This window comes from Muscardinus avellanarius (genome assembly GCF_963383645.1).
Source record: "Muscardinus avellanarius genome assembly, chromosome: 8".
Taxonomy (NCBI): domain Eukaryota; kingdom Metazoa; phylum Chordata; class Mammalia; order Rodentia; family Gliridae; genus Muscardinus; species Muscardinus avellanarius.
The window spans coordinates 30990779-31007245 of NC_137794.1; positions in this window are offsets into that span (position 1 = coordinate 30990779).

Sequence of the window (16467 nt, forward strand, 5' to 3'; positions counted from 1 at the left end):
TTCAATTGGAAGATGAATAAATGGGGAAAGCTGCTTTCTTTAAATCCTGCAATTGATCGGTCATAGCCACTTGTAACTAATACCCTTTGGATTTGCAGGAGGTCATTATTCTATAGTTTTTTAGTTGTTTTGTAAATTAAAATATTTTTAGTAATGTTAAAAACTACAGGGTTTGGATTGGGGATGTAGCTCAGTGGTAAAGTACTTACCTACTATATGTGAGGTCTTGAGTTAAAACAAAATACCAACAAAATAAAAACCAAATCAAACCAAATTCTGCAGGGATGAGCTAGTATGTAGGGTAAGACAGACCCAGCTTCTTCTGGTTTAACTGTGCCCTACACATGTAATTGGACATGGGTATCCAGGCCTTTCCCTTGACCATTTAAATTTTTTCTTTTTAGCCGGGCGTGGTGGCGCACGCTTGTAATCCCCGCGCTTGGGAGGCTGAGACAGGAGGATCGCACGGGTTCGAAGCCAGCCTCAGCTACTTAGTGAGGCTCTCAGCAACCTAGTGAGACCCTGTTTCCAAATAAAATATAAAAAAGGTCTGGGAGTATAGCCCGGAGGTAGAAAGCTTCTGGGTTCCACCCCCAGTACCACCAAAAAAATAAATAAATAAATAAATTTTTTCTTTTTGTGTTTCCTGGATTCAAGATCCTCCAATTCACCCCTGAAATTAAAAAGACTACTATTGTATAGCCCGACTAAGATAAGCACAGACCAAAACCTCTGACCCTTCTTATCCTCATCTAAGCTCCAAGTTATTTATTCAGTGTCTAATTTCTTCAGGGCTTTGCTCCTATGATAACTGTTAGACTAATTTAAGGTATAATATGAACTAGTCCCTAAGAACTTTATACATTTAACTTTCAGGTACTATTTACATCTGTACAGGTATCATTAATATTTATATATATTTATTTATTCATTTATGTACTAAGAATTGAACCCAAGGCATTCTGCCACCAAGGTACACCCTAGCCCTTCTTATTTTTATTTTTACTTTTTTGTATTATTTGGAATTGAACCCAGGAGCATTCTACCTCTGGGATATACTCTCAGTTCTGTTATTATTTTGAAACAGGGTTTCACTAAGTTGCTGAGGGCCTTGCTGAGTCACTAAGGCTGGCCTCAAACCTGTGCTCCTCCACTCCTCCTCTTTCAATCTCCCAAGTACTAGGATTACAGGCTGTGCCACCACGCCCAACCTCCTTAAATATTTTTTATTTTGAAATACAGTCTCACTAAATTGCTGAGGATGCTATGGCTGAGATTGGCCTCCAACCTATGCCGTTCCTGTCTCAGCCACCCAATTATTGAGATTACAAACCTGTACCACCACTCCCTGCTGTCACTAATGCATTTATAAAATTTGGGGTTTTGTTCACCTTGCATTTCTTTATAAATTGTTTTATTTTGAAATAATATTAGATTTACTAGAGTTGCAAAATAGTAATAAAATTTCCATATATTTCTTCACAAGCTTACCAAAATGTTAACATCTCATATAGTATAGCTATTAAAACTAGAAAATTAAGTTTGATATAATACTAATAACTAACCTAAAAAACCTTACTAAAATTTCATCAGGTGTCCCACTTATGCATTTTTGTGGTAAAGGAGCCAAATCAGGTCCCACATTATATTTAGTTATGTATTTTTAGTGTCTTCCCAATTGAAACATTTCTTTGACTTTCTTGGGTATTTATTTTGATACTTTTTGAAAAGTCTGCCTGTTGTTTAGTGTGTCTCTCAATTTGGCTTTTTCTGATATTTCCTCATGATTAAATTCATTCTATATTTTTTTCCTTAAGAATACCACAGGACTACCATTGTGTCCTTTTCATTGTATCATACCAGTGGGTTTGTGGTATCAATGTAACATAATAAGTAGTGACTTTGACCTTTATCATTTGGTTAAGATGATGTCTGCCATGTATCTCCACTATAAACTTATTTTTTTCTTGTATTTAATAAGTATTTTGTGAGGGAAATACTTCAAGACTATGCAAATATCCTTCTTTTCATCTTTTGTCTACCAGGTTAGCATCCAGTCAAGATTCTGCCTTACAATGTTACTCTGGGATTTGTCTGTTATTACTGTTTCTACTTCGTTCATTCATCTCTTTTATATTTACCAGTTAAAATTATACTGCAAAGAAGAGTTATCCTCTTATTTATTTATCAGATTATTTACTCATATTGGTATAAACTAATAAATATTTTATTGGGCTATAATTCATTACTATTACTTTTTAAAATAAGTAAGTTCTCTCAAGAGTGCTCCTTAGCTGGGCGTGGTGGCACATGCTTGTAATTCCAGCATTCGAGAGGCTGAGACCGGAGGATCGTGGTTCACGGACAGCCTCAACTACTTAGTGAGACCCTGTTTCAAAATAAAGAATAAAAAATAGGGCATGGGGTGTAGCTCGGAGGTTGAATGCCCCTGGGTTCCATCCCCAGACCTGCAAAAAAAAAAAAAAAAAAAAAAAAAAAAGTGCTCCTTCATGCTTTTAACATGCCTCTCTTTTTAACCTTTTTTGGCTTCACTTTCTTATTTGTGGTACCACAGGTGTTCCAGGAATATCTTGCAATATTTCTGCTCCAGTTTTAAAATTAGAATTATTTTCCAAAGAGTTACTTCTATTGGACAATGTTTAGAGGTCAAAATATGGCTGTTATATTTGAGACCTTTCTAGAAGGCAAATTATGCACGTATATGTGTGTGTATACACATAAACTGTATTTATATGTCTAAATGCATATTATTAAAAACAATGTTTTGTATTAACTTTAGTCTGTATTCAACATCATAGGGCCTCTTATTTGTAATCTTGTCTTTGAAAAATCTGGTTAGCCAGGCGTGGTGGCACACACTTATAATCCCAGCATTAGGGAGGCTGAGACAGGAGGATTGAGGTTCTCAGACAGCCTCAGCTACTTAGTGAGGCCCTTTGCAACTCAATGAGACTGTTTCAAAAAAAAAAAATAGGAAATAGGGCTGGAGGTGTAGCTCAGAGGTAGAATGTCCCTGGCTTCCGTCCCCAGTAACACACACACACACACACACACACACACACACACACACACACGAAATCTGATTTTCATTACCCCAAATACATTTATTTGTTCAATCTTATGATGCAAAGATTTAGTGTTAGAATTACTAACCTATACTTTGTGAAAACTATAGTAATTAAAGATAGTATAATATATATTTACTTTTTCTTTAGATCTGCATCTAGAGAAAACTTCTATTTTCCAGTTACTTAGGTTAGTTCTTTTCTTTATAAACTGCTTCGTGTGGCTGTGTTATTCATCAGTAATTCATTTAGGTTAACTCTGAATTCTACTTTTGGGTCCTCCATGTCCTGTGTATTTTGAGCTATGTGAAACATTACCATAGTACTAAAAATCATAAATAAACAAGAAAGATATAATACCCATTCTTTTTTGAGGGTGGGATAACGGGATGGAACCCAGGGACCTTCTACCTCCGAGCCACATCCCAGCCCTATTTATTTTATATTTTTAAACAGGGTCTCACTAAGTTGCTGATAGCCTCACTGAGTTGCTGAGGCTGGCCTTGAACTTGAGATCCTCCTGTCTCAGCCTCCCAAGTAGTGGGATTACAGACATGGGTCACCACACCCAGTTTACCATATCTGACTTATTATGCATTCTTATACCCTTTTCCCACCTGCTTCCCCTTCCTCAATGCTTCTGGTTTGTTTTTCCTATACTTTTTTTCATATACTGTTTTATTTTTTCTTTTATTTCTTTTTTTTAATTTATTTTTTATTGGTGCAATGTATTCATACATCATAGTGGTATAAATAAGATACTTTTGTAGACATACATGCACACATCGCCCAGTTAGCCCCTACCCGATCCCCACCCCATTCCCTCCCCATCCCTCCTTCCCACGCTTGGCTTAGTGGTTGACATCTAGTATTATAGCAATTTATACAATATTAACATTGATAATCTCACATAACAGTTTCATTTGTCTGGTACCAAACTTTTGATGACTTAAAGATAACATTTCAATATTTCTTTTTGCTTTCTTTCTTACCAGAGAATATTTTTTTTTCTTTTTTTTTTTAGGTGAAACTATCATACATTTATTTATTTATTTTTCAGAAAAAAAATCTATCCTGATATGGAATATGGGCTCTAGATACCCAAAACAGTCTCAAAGAAGAACAAAGCTAGAAGATGTATATTTTCTGATTTCAAACCATATAAAGCTACAATAATTGAAACAGTGTAGTACTGTTCTAAAGGCAGATATATAAACCATTGGAGCTAAATAAAAGCCTAGAGATAAATTCTTCCATGCATTGTCAAGTTATTTTTGACAAGGTTTCCATGAACTTTTGGTGGAGGAAATACTAGTCTTTTAACTATTTATTTCTTAATAATGAAAACACACTATGGGTAATCTTTTGTATTTTGTTCATAAATAATTATCAGTCCGTAGCAATTTTCCCTATACTTTATGCAATTACATGGTAAGTACTCTATTGTATGGATGTGCCATAGTTTACTCCACCGTTCTCTTGTAATGGTTTTGTTATGTATTTCCAAATTCCCCACATAGAAGATTTGTTCTAGATTGCAGAATGCATATTTCTTCTAGCATGTGCTTTCATATTTTCATAGTTTCTCTAATCCTAAGGAGAAAAATGATAATGCAGTACTGCCTTACTTTACATTTCTTCAATTATGAGTTAAACATCTTTAGCTCTGGTTAAAACCCAGTTGCATATTTCTTGGTGAATTTACTCTTCACATATTTCAGCACATTTCCCTTGGGTTTCGGTGCTTTGTCCCTCGGGATGTTTTTGCAGTGCCGGGGATTGAACTCATGCACTGGCACATGCTAAGCCAGGGCTCTACCGCTGAGCTACACCAGTGGCTCCTGTTCCTTAGTATTTAGACTTCCTATATATTGGGGAATTTTATTTTTACTTGGAATACATGTTGCACATATTTTCTCCCAGCTTTTCAATTACTTTTACTTTGTTTATGGTGTTTGTGGTATAATTTTAAAGAACTTTTAAGTGACCAAATTTAATCTCCTTTCCTTGCCTCTAAATTTTCAGTTATAATTATAATGCCATTTCTTACACTGAGATCAAAAAGAAATTCACCCATTTTTCTAATACTTATATGATTCAATTTGTTATAGTAAAATTCCTGATTTATCTGGAGTTTATTCTTGGGTACAGATTGAAGTGTGGTTCTAATTTAACTTTTGCTAAATGAAAATCAGTTGTTAAAAAGTTGATCTTTGCTCCAGTAATTTGAATGTACCTACATCACATACTATATTTTCCAAAGTATTTATATCTATGTCTCTTCTTTCCCTTGGGTCTCTGTCTTTTGGAGAGCCAGTACCACAAGGTTTAAGTCCAGGAGGACGCAGTGTACCGCGCTCAGGGAGAGTTGCTTCCCTCTCGCAGTTTTTCACTGCGTTTGTGTCTTCCAGACCAACTTTACTATCACCTTGTCTAGCTCCATAAAAAAGTTATGTTGGCCTTTTACTGGCATTGCTGTAAACTTACACAACTTAGAAAGAGCTGACATCTTTATAATGCTGAGTCCTATGCAAGAACAGGGGAGGTCTTTCTATGCATTCAAGTCTTCTTTTGTGTCTCTCAGGAGAATGCACGTCATATTTTAGTCCAAAGAAGAGACTAATCATGAAAAGGTTCCAGCCCAAGGCATCACTGTGTGCCACCTTCATAGACGACATGCTGGCGATTGCCTCCTCCTTGTTATCTATACAACTAATGCTTACTGAACATTTACTTACTTACCAGACGGCAGGTTCTGTGCTAGCTACTGAACATACAAATATCAAACACCTGGTCCCTGTCCAGGAGCTGCTCACTATCTAGTCCGGTGGACAGGTGATTAAATTGACAGGAGCAATGATTCTTTCACGTTAGGAACAGCCTAGTCTTTTCATGGAGGAAGAGAACTAGATTCAGGGTCTGAGACATGAAGGGGGATGTTGAAATTAGTTGTAGGAAACCTAGTTGGAGATGTGTTTATTTGTGTCACTTATGTATGCAATAACTTTTGCTGAGTTTTTTGAGAGATAATTTAAAAGTGTAGTTGTAATGCTGGAACCCTTCTTGCTCATGCATGTGTATCTGGTGAGACATCAAGTGGAATGTTATAATTAGTTGACTTCAGCAGCAGCTGGTACTCAGCTAGCTTCTCTTCTCAGATCACTTTCCTTTCCCATGGCCATTAATAATTTGGCTAAAAACAAAGAAAATCCTTAAAGTCCTTATTATTTTCCTTAATTTTTCTACCAGTTATTGTAACTTAATTGTATGTGTGTGTGTGTGTGTGTGTGTGTGTGTGTGTGTGTGTGTGTGTAAGAGAGAGAGAGAGAGAGAGAGAGAGAGAGAGAGAGAGAGAGAGAATATTAATATTTGGGGATTTATTTATTTATTTATTTATTTATCATACTGGGGATTGAACCCAGGGACATTCCACCCTAATCCTATTTTACTTTTTACTTTGAAACAGGGTTTCACTAAATTGCTGAGGCTGGCATTGAACCTGAGATCTTCCTGTCTTAGCCTTCCAAGTATTGGGATTACAGGCATATACCACCATGCCAAGTTTATTATATACTTTTTCTTTCAGATCTGGGGATCAAACCCAGAGGCATTCTACCTCTGAGATACATCCCCAGCCCTATTTTTTTTTTTTGAAACAATGTCTCAGTAAGTTGCAGAGGGCCTCACTAAGTAGCTGAGGCTGGCCACAAACCAACCATCCTCCTGTTTCAACCTCCCAAGTACTAAAATTACAAATGTGCACCACCATGCCTGGCTTAGTTTATCAAATACTTTTAACAAATAATAGTTGCTGACTAAATTGAGTTAGTAGTTTCTTTAAAAATTTTTATAGTGACTCTTTCAAGTTTAATTTCCATTCTATTTTGACCCTGTATAGAGTCCAGTAGATCTTTTTTTTTTTTTTTTTTTTTTTGGTGGTACTGGGGTTCCTGGAAACCCTTCTACCTCCGGGCTACATTCCCAGACATATTTTTGTACTTTTTTATTTGGAAACAGGTTCTCTTAAACCAACGCGGCTGGCTCTGAATATGCGCGATCCTCCTGTCTCTGCCTCCCAAGTGCAGGGATTACAAGCGTGTGCCACCACACCCTGCAGCAGAATATTAAATAGAGTGTGATCCAATGAAAATTAATTAACCCTTTCAGGATTGTTAATATTCCTAGAAAAAGAAAGAAACTTACTCTCAACTTGTCTCTGACTGAATATCTAGTGTCAAATTTTCAGTCTTACATATTTTTGCTAGTAAAGAAGTTCACATTTCAGAGTGGAACTAAGATAATAGTAAGATGCTAATGTGAATATGTACTTCTGCTGCAGAATTGGGAACAGTGGTTGCTAGTACTAGGGGAGGAGGATGGGGTAGAAGAAGGAAATACTTTTGTTTTGGATTCTTTTGCATCTCAGTTTGAAAGTAAAAAGACTTGTTCACTGTAGCTTTTCAAAAAGAAAAGAAAAAAAAAGCTGCTTCTTTGGGCAGTCTAAGAATCCAAGGGGGAAAGTAATAAATGTGGTCTTAGAAGCCTTTCAGAACGAGAAGCAGATGGCTATTATTCAAATATAGGCTGAATTAACCCTATGCAGAACTTGCTTAAGAGCAACTATGGGAATCTTACTAGATTTGTTTTTTCCTTGTGAACATTATGCCTCCTGTTTTCTGCACAGCATATACAATTAGAGTTATTCATTCCCCAGTCTCTAGTCCCTTTCTCCATCCCCACTTGCAGTCCTCCTTTTTTATTTTCATTATGAAGTGGCACCACAAGAAAATTATGTGGTTTATAAGGCTCTGTGGTTGTCACAATCAAAAAATTCTTCAAAGATGTTCCTTATGATTCCTACCCCCACTTACCTAAGAACAGTGCTACGTCCAAAGATCACCTAAAAGTATAGATCGAATCAATCAGGGTCACACTTTTCCACCATCAAACAGGAATATGAATTCTAAAATCATAGTTAACACTAATGTAATGCAAAAATATAAACAGAACAATTTAAAAGCAGGAAAGTTAGGTTGCCATACCAAGGGCCATTAAATACTAATGGACATGTTGAGAAATTTAGACTATTGAATGAAATAGAAAAGTTTCTCACTTTGACAATAATTACATAAGATTCAAATACTTTTGGTCTTTGTTCCTTTCCTGTGGGCTTGTTTCATTTTGTCAGAGTGTGTGCCAACAGGAGATGAGGGCAGCCACAGTGGCTTCCTCTATTCAGTCCTCCTCTACTCCTGCAGCCAAAGGGTATAATATAACACTGACCCACCAGCCATGCCCTCTCAGCCCTCCTCACCTGCCTCCTGGCTGAACCCGGTCTGATGTTATAACCTCATGCGATGCTGCCACATTTACTGAAAAATTTCATGAGTATATTTCTGCTTCTTAAAACTCATTTTGTCTCATTGTCCCAGATGTGAATATAGTTTATAATATAATCATATGACATATATAGTATATACTGCAACATAATGCAATATTATATATACACATATATACATTATACACAAACTAAATATATATTAATATTGAATATTAAATATATTCAATATAAATATTAAATATTAAATATATATTTAAAAATTAAATATGTCATTTAATATATTATTTATATATGACTAAATATTAAATATATATTTATATATTTATATTAATATATATATATATATTGGAGTACTGGGGGTTGAACTAGGGGCACTCTATCTCTGAGCTACACCTTCAGCCCTATTTTATTTTTTATTTTGAAACAAGGTCCAATAAGTTGCTGGGGTTTCCCTAAATTACTGAGGACAGCCTCAAATCTGCAATCTTCCTGTCGAACCATCTCAAGTGCTGAGATTACAGGCATGTACCATCATATCTGGTTTGAGGCGCTTCTTCAGAAAATCAAATTTAGACTTCATAACCCAGGGAAAAAAATCTCAACATCTCTGCATAGTAGAAAAATATTTTGTCAGGTGGGGTTGTCATCTTTTGAGAGAAAGATAGCAACTTAGCCTAGTTTATCAGAGGAAGGGAAGGTCTGAAGACCAAGGATTCAGGAACATGATTCCTTCTATATCTGAAGGATATCAGACACTGAATTGCATTAGTTTATAATAAACCTCAAACCCTTTAATACTGAATCATGGTCTCAGAAAAAATTATGCTTTAGGTACATAAAACTTAAAATTAGATCTCCTTCTAGTTGAGCAAAGCTTCCGTAGTCTGAAGAGCCTCCAGTGAGTCTCACTAGGACATCAATTGTTGTTTGTTTGGCTTCTAGCTGGAGCTGGAGCTGGAGCTGGAGCTTATACCCTTGCATTCTGTAACAGTCTTTCTCTAAAGTTTGAGGAAAAGGTGCTTAAGAGTCACCTTTATGCTCTAACAGGAGATCAATAGTTATTTCCGAAGGGAATTGCATAGTTCCAAACAGCTTAAATAATTCAACCAGAAATAGCCAAGGAGGCGGGGAGGTGTGGGAAAGGAGGACAGGTACTGATGACATATACCCTATTACAAAATCTTCAAATCCAAGAGAAAAGAGAAAGTTTGGGGTGTATGCACATATTTAGAAAAAGAAAGAACGGAAGTTTTAGTTGATAGAAGAGCGTGGTCTATGAATGGTTACACCTACTTTGAGAAGAGAATTCTGCTATTCTTTTTGAAGATAATTTGTTTATCAAATATAACCAATGCCTTCTTTGACATTTATGAAAACACATATACTAAACCTATGCTAACCTTGTTTCTTATTTTCTTAAGTAATGTTCATTTAGTTTTGGGGATAGCTTTTAAAAATAGAGATTAAATTCTGCTAGCTCTCATTAAAGATACTTTGATTAGGTGATTTTGCCATAATTGTGATAACTCTCTTTCTCATCATCTCTATGACTCTTAAGGACATTTTGTAGTCTTCTAACAAAATACATTAAACATAAAAAGTTTTATTGGCAGACTATCCTGACTGGTGTTTTGGTTCCTTTTATGTATTCTCTCTGCTTTTCCCCTCCAAACTCCCCATTTAAATTGGAAGGAAATCCCATATGTCTACCCTAGGTAAAGATCAGCCTACCCCATATTAGGACAGGCTCCACTTGTGGTTCTAATCAAGTTCTCCTTTCTCCCTGAGCACTAAAGCTGCTCCTGACCACCTACAGATGGACCTTCCTTTCTAAATGTTTCTCTTGAGAGTCATATATTGCTAATTTTATCGAATTATGTTCCTATATTATATATTTTTAAAACTCTTGTGTTCTAGCATGTGAAAATCCTCACATATTCTTTAAGAAGGTTGTATTCTCATTGAACACTGCACTCCTCTATTTTCCTCAGCCCCTGTAGAGTGTCAGCCATAGAGGTCACGCTCATTCGTAAGGAAAATATCAGATCATGCTAATTCCCTGAATTTCTAGCCAGAGTATTCATTCTCATCAGAATTTCTGGGTATCCAAATCTGGAAAAGTGTTATTATCACCCTAATTAAATGTATAATGATCTTTACAAAACAGGGCTGGGGATGTAGCTCTGTGATAAAACACCTCCCTAGCATGATGAGGCCCTGGGTTTAATCTCAGCATTATAAAAAAAAAACAACAACAAAAACCCCAACAAAGAAACCCATGGTAGATAAACCCCATGCTTTCAAGTCTCTGTGCTGCATCTGAAGCCGTATTTTCCCTAGGAAATGCTTACCTGAGACAACTCAGCAGTTCTATGACAGATGGGTGGCCAATGGGACCATCTCAGTGCTCTCAAAAATTAGCTATTTGCAAGTCTAGCTGTTGGGTTAACAATTATGAAACAGTCTGGATCCTAATGAAAAATTTAGTTAAAAATCTTTAAATTTTCTGTATGACATCAAACGTATAACCTTATTCCTGCTTTAATTCAGTTTATTGTATTAGGGCTTCCCCTGGGAAATAAAGCTACAGAATATGTAACTTTATGTGTGTATACATATAGGGTATATGCAAAATAAAGAGATTTATTTTAAGGAATTGGCTCATGTGTAGACAAGTCCAAAATCTACAGAATGGACCAGCAGACTGGAGACTCAGGAGAGAATCAATGCTACAATTCAAGTCTGAAGGTTGTCTGCTGAAAAATTCCCTCTTGGTTAGAGAACGTCAGTCTTTTGTTTATCTAGGCCTTCAGATGATTGGATGAGGACCAACCATATTTTGGAGGGTCTCACAGTCCACTGGTTTAAATGTAAATCTCATTCCCAAACACCCTTACATCCAAAATAATACTTGACCAAATACCTGGGCACTGTGGACCAGCCAAGTTGACATACAAAATTTACCATCACATTTTAACCACAGGTTACGCTCAGCCCAATGTGAGCATCATCCTCACAAGGCCAGGACCTTCTAAAACGGGTTCATCACTAAATCCACTGTCTAGCTCAACCAATGGATAAATGATTGCTTACCATTAGTAGGCATCCACTTTCTTGTCTCTCACTTTCAGTGGCATTTTGGTAGCATCTGAGTTGACATAGTCCCCAGTACTTCTTTGATTACCCTTCACCCCACACACGTGGCCTTTACATGCATGGCACGAATTACCCCAAGCCCACAGGAGCATGTATTAAAAATGTTTTATCCTAAATATGCAATCCATAAATGAACTGATTTCTACTTATGATACTGGCCAAAAAGCATCACTTTACATTGTTACAAGAAGCTGGAACTATGTTCCATACTCGATAACATCTCATCTACTTCCCGCAACACACTTAACTCTACGACAAATTGCTTCTGCTCTTTTCCTGGTTATTTGTGCTTTATTCCTTCTCTGTTTGTTTTCCCACACTTTTATCCCCTTTAGTATTTTCTCCAAGCGTAGAATGAGAATCCTGTTAATTCTAGGATGCCAGCAACTTTTGGTGAAGCGCTCTTGAGTTCAGTGAGTGATCATTTTGCCTCTTCCCATCCCCAGGCTGCAGCTCCCTGCACTGCTCTAAATCATGGGCTTCAGCACCACATAAGGTTTGCGGTACTTGTGTTGCTAGTGTAGTTGTGAAACTAGTTATTTGGTTGGTATCCAGAACCTTAATGAAATGATACAGTAGATTTAAAAGACACTTATACGTTCTCTGTCTCTACTGCTTCCTTCCCTTTTTTGGCTAGCTTTTTTCAAATCTGTATTTACAGATGAAGTCTGAATGTGCAGATAAGGTGCTTATGCACTTGAAAAACGGATGGAAATGTATTCAAGGAATGGATTCAAAATTGATGGATTTTTTTTTAGTGCAATGAATTTGGAAGGAAATAGTCTGTAAATTGTGCTCTGTTGCATGTTTTCTTTCCCATAGATAACATGTTAACACTCAGAAAAAAACAAGCCTTTGAGAAGACGTTCATAGGTGGTCTGTTTACTTGGCTGTCCTGCTCTCATCAGCAGAGTCTTGATTCAAAGGACAAGTTAGGTCCTGTATAGTTATATTTATCCAAAATACTTTTTTTAGCTTTTTATTGGTGTATTGTAGTCATACATCTTAATGGAGCACAAGATGGTGAAGGCATAAATGCACACATCACCCAATTAGCCCTTACCCAGTTCCCACCCCATTCCCTCTCCTTCCTCCTTCCATGTTTGGCTTAGTGACTGATATGTATATTAATATACATCATGAACATTAGAGAATTTCCCTCTTCCCCCCTCCCATCCCCTCAGGTTACTGTATTTGCTCATCTACTGTATCTAATCTAATTCTTCTTCTAGAGTTCCTCCTATGACCCGTTTTCACCCAAGCTTTTACATATTAGGGAGAACATCCAATTTATTATTTTTTGAGACTCACTAATCTCATTTAGCATAATGTTCTCCAGTTCCATCCATTTCCCTGTAAATGACATCATTGTGTTTTTCTTTATGATTGAGTAACATTACATTGTGTATATATCCCATAGTTGTATAATTGATTCATCTGTTGATGGACATCTTGGCTGGTTCCATAATTTGGCAATTGTGAATTGTGCAGCTATGAACATAGATATGCCTGCATTCATTTAGTAATTTGATTTCTATTCTTTTGGGTAAATACCCAGAAGTGGTATTTCTGGGTCATATGGTAGGTTCGTACCCATTCTTCTGAGGATCCTCCATACTGTTTTCCAAAGTGGTTGCACTAATTTGCAATCTCACCAACAATGTTTGAGAGTTTGCACTTCTCCACATCCTCGCCAGCATTTGTTGTTGTTGTTTATGTTTTGAATGATTGCCATTCTAGTTGGAGTTAGGTGAAATCTCAGGGTAGTTTTGATTTACATCTTTCTAGTTACTAATGATGTTGAGCATTTTTTATGCATTTATTGGCCATTTGAATTTCTTCTTTTTTGAAGTGTCTATTTAGTTCCCTTGCCCATTTTTATTGGGTTATTTGTTTTCTTAGTACTGAGTTTCTTGAGTCCAAAATACTGATTCTTTACTTTTTGGAATCATAGATATTTTTAAAGAAATATTTATTTACTTATTTTTATGTGGATCATATTGAAAATGGCGTACATTCAGACTGTGTTTGGTATAAATATTTTTGAAGGTCTAAAGAAAGCTATAGACATTTTTTCTTGGGCAAATGCACATGTGAACTTTAGATTTTGTCTTGAGTCTTGATCAAAGATCCCCTTCAAGTCTATCCAAGAGACTACAGTTAAGAATTCCTCATCCCTGACAAGGGATGTGTGCTTATTCTGGATTTCATAAAGGACTAATTGAGGATGGCTGGGCCTACTTATATTATGAAAAGGGTGTATATATCACTAAATCATTAATCTAACAATGAAACTCAAATAGAGAGCAGTGATTTTTGCTACAAAACTTACATTTTTCTTTTCACAAAGATTTAGTGAGTCTAGGAATAACCTCTGCCCTGGCATGGTCCTAATTGTATGGTCTCTCAAGCTATACCAAAACCTGATGGTGTTCTGCAATATATTCTTATGAAGCCATACTTGAGATGTAGGTTAATATTTAGAAACAAATTCTCACTTTTTTATGACTCGTACAAATTTTAAGTACAAATGCTCAATTATGCTGCTAAAAATTATTTCTATAACTTGAGAAATACCTGCTACCACTAAGTTCCCAATGGGTTTTTTCTGTTTGCAGGAAGTTGAGGTCTGTGACCTATCTCTGAATTGAATATCATCCATCCATCTTCATTCCATACTCCTTTCTGTCCTTGGGGATTGGAAGAAGTTTTGAAATGCCTTTTGTTTGAAATAACTTTTTGTAGTTGGAATTTGAACTTAAAGCACATTCCTTGTACCCAAACAAAGGAGAAACATGGAAACCAGGACCTCCTATGTGTCTCCCTCTACCAAGACTAGAGCAGTTAAAGTCATATGCCACGTAAATTCATCAGTCTGGCAGATTGAGCAGAAAATAGCAGGACTTTATTTCATGTGATCTAGTCTTCTCTCAGATTTTCGAATCCAGATGCTTTAAAAAGTTTGCTTCAGACTGACATTTTAAAGTATAACTTTTAATCTTGTTAAACATTTTGAATCTCAAACCCAAGCAAATAACATTCAGAAGGGCAAAAATTATTTATAAATCCTGTAAGTGAAGAGGGAGTTAATATAGTCCTTTATTCATTTAATTCATTAATTATGTTTTATGATATAGTATATAAGTATATATGATATAGTATAAAGGAAGACTTCTGCTTTCTGTTTCTTCTCTCTCTCCCCCCCCCTCTCTCTCCCTTCCTCCCTCCCCACCCAGGTTTTCTTTTTCTAGAGAACCCTGACTAATACAATTATAAACTGTCAAAATTATAGAATGTTTTAATTTTTGGTTCTGGAAATAGGACTTTGGGCTACATACCCAGCCCTTTAATTTTTTTTTTTACTTTGATACAAGGTTTTCCTTAGGTTACTGAGAGTAGTCTTAAACTTGAAATTCTCCTGTCTCAGTTTCCCAAGTACTGGTATTAAAGCTGTATGCTGCCACACTAAGCAGTTTTAATGTTTTATAATGACATATATGGACATCTATGGCAACACATTTCCTCAGTTCTATTTTACAAAGTGTTTCTGTACTATTGGTGTCTAAAATACAGTATTGACTTGACACCATACTTAGTACTTAATAGGGATTAAAAATTACTTCTGTGGAAACAAAGCAACTCAAAAAGTATGTTAGTTTCGCATTGACTGAAAAAGAAAAAGCTAATTTAAATTATTTTTCTAATGCTGGAAATATTTAGTAAAACTAGTACACACTCAAAGAAGCTGGCTATGCACATGGAAACAGTATATGTGGAAAGCAATTTAGTAATAAATATGTCTATATAAATGTTTATGTATTTTGACTCACATTTTCACTTCTAGGTACTTGTCTTCTAATTTTATCCACAAAATTAAAAAAGTCTTTAGTTCTTTTACTTTTTCACTATATATCTGTCTCTATGTATATATGTGCATATATAATTATATATGCATTTTATTTACATTTGTATGAATATGTAGGTATACATATGTGTATTTTTTATACATGCATGTATACAAATACAACAATTTCTAACTTTCTAGAGATATTATGAATATGTTTTTCTAGATGTTTTATATGTAATAGTACACACACACACACACACACACACGTGCATGCGTGTGCATTGAAATTAAGGGCAACACTAGAAAATATCTAAACAGCTATTTAGTGAAGCCCTTCACAACTCAGTGAGACCCTGTTTTAAAATAAAGAATAATAAATAGGCTAGGGGTGTAGCTTGTAGGTTCCATCTCCAGTACCGCAAAAAAAAAAAAATCTAAAGAATTAAATCTGGAAAATATTTAAATTTAAGTTGCTTTATCAACATGTCAGGCTATAACATAAGTATTAAAATAGAAATACTAGTGATTTTATTGAAAAAGGATAATTACAGTGGAATGTAAGCAAACAGTAGAATACTATTCATCAGTCAAACAAAATAAAACAGAACATATATTCCCATGCAGAATTCTTCAGAATATAATAGTGAGTGATTTTTAAAAATTGAATGCCAGCTGGGCGTAGTGGTACATGCCTCTAATCCAAGTACTTGGGAGGTTGAGACAGGAGGATTGCAAGTTCAAGGCCAGCCTCAGCAACTTAGTGAAACTCTCTGTAACTCAGCAAGATCCTGTTTCTAAGTAAAAACACAAAATAGGGTTTATACTTGTAGCTCAGAGGTAAGATGCCCCTGGGGTCAATCTCCAGTACCCAAAACAAAACAAACACAAACTGAATGGCATTTACAATTTAATGCCATTAATATAAATTTAAAGGTCCACTTATATAAGCAATGTATATTATCCAAAGATAAATATCTCCACAAATAAAAGTAGCCAATATTTATTAGGAAAAAATAAACAGTGTATGAATATTGGTG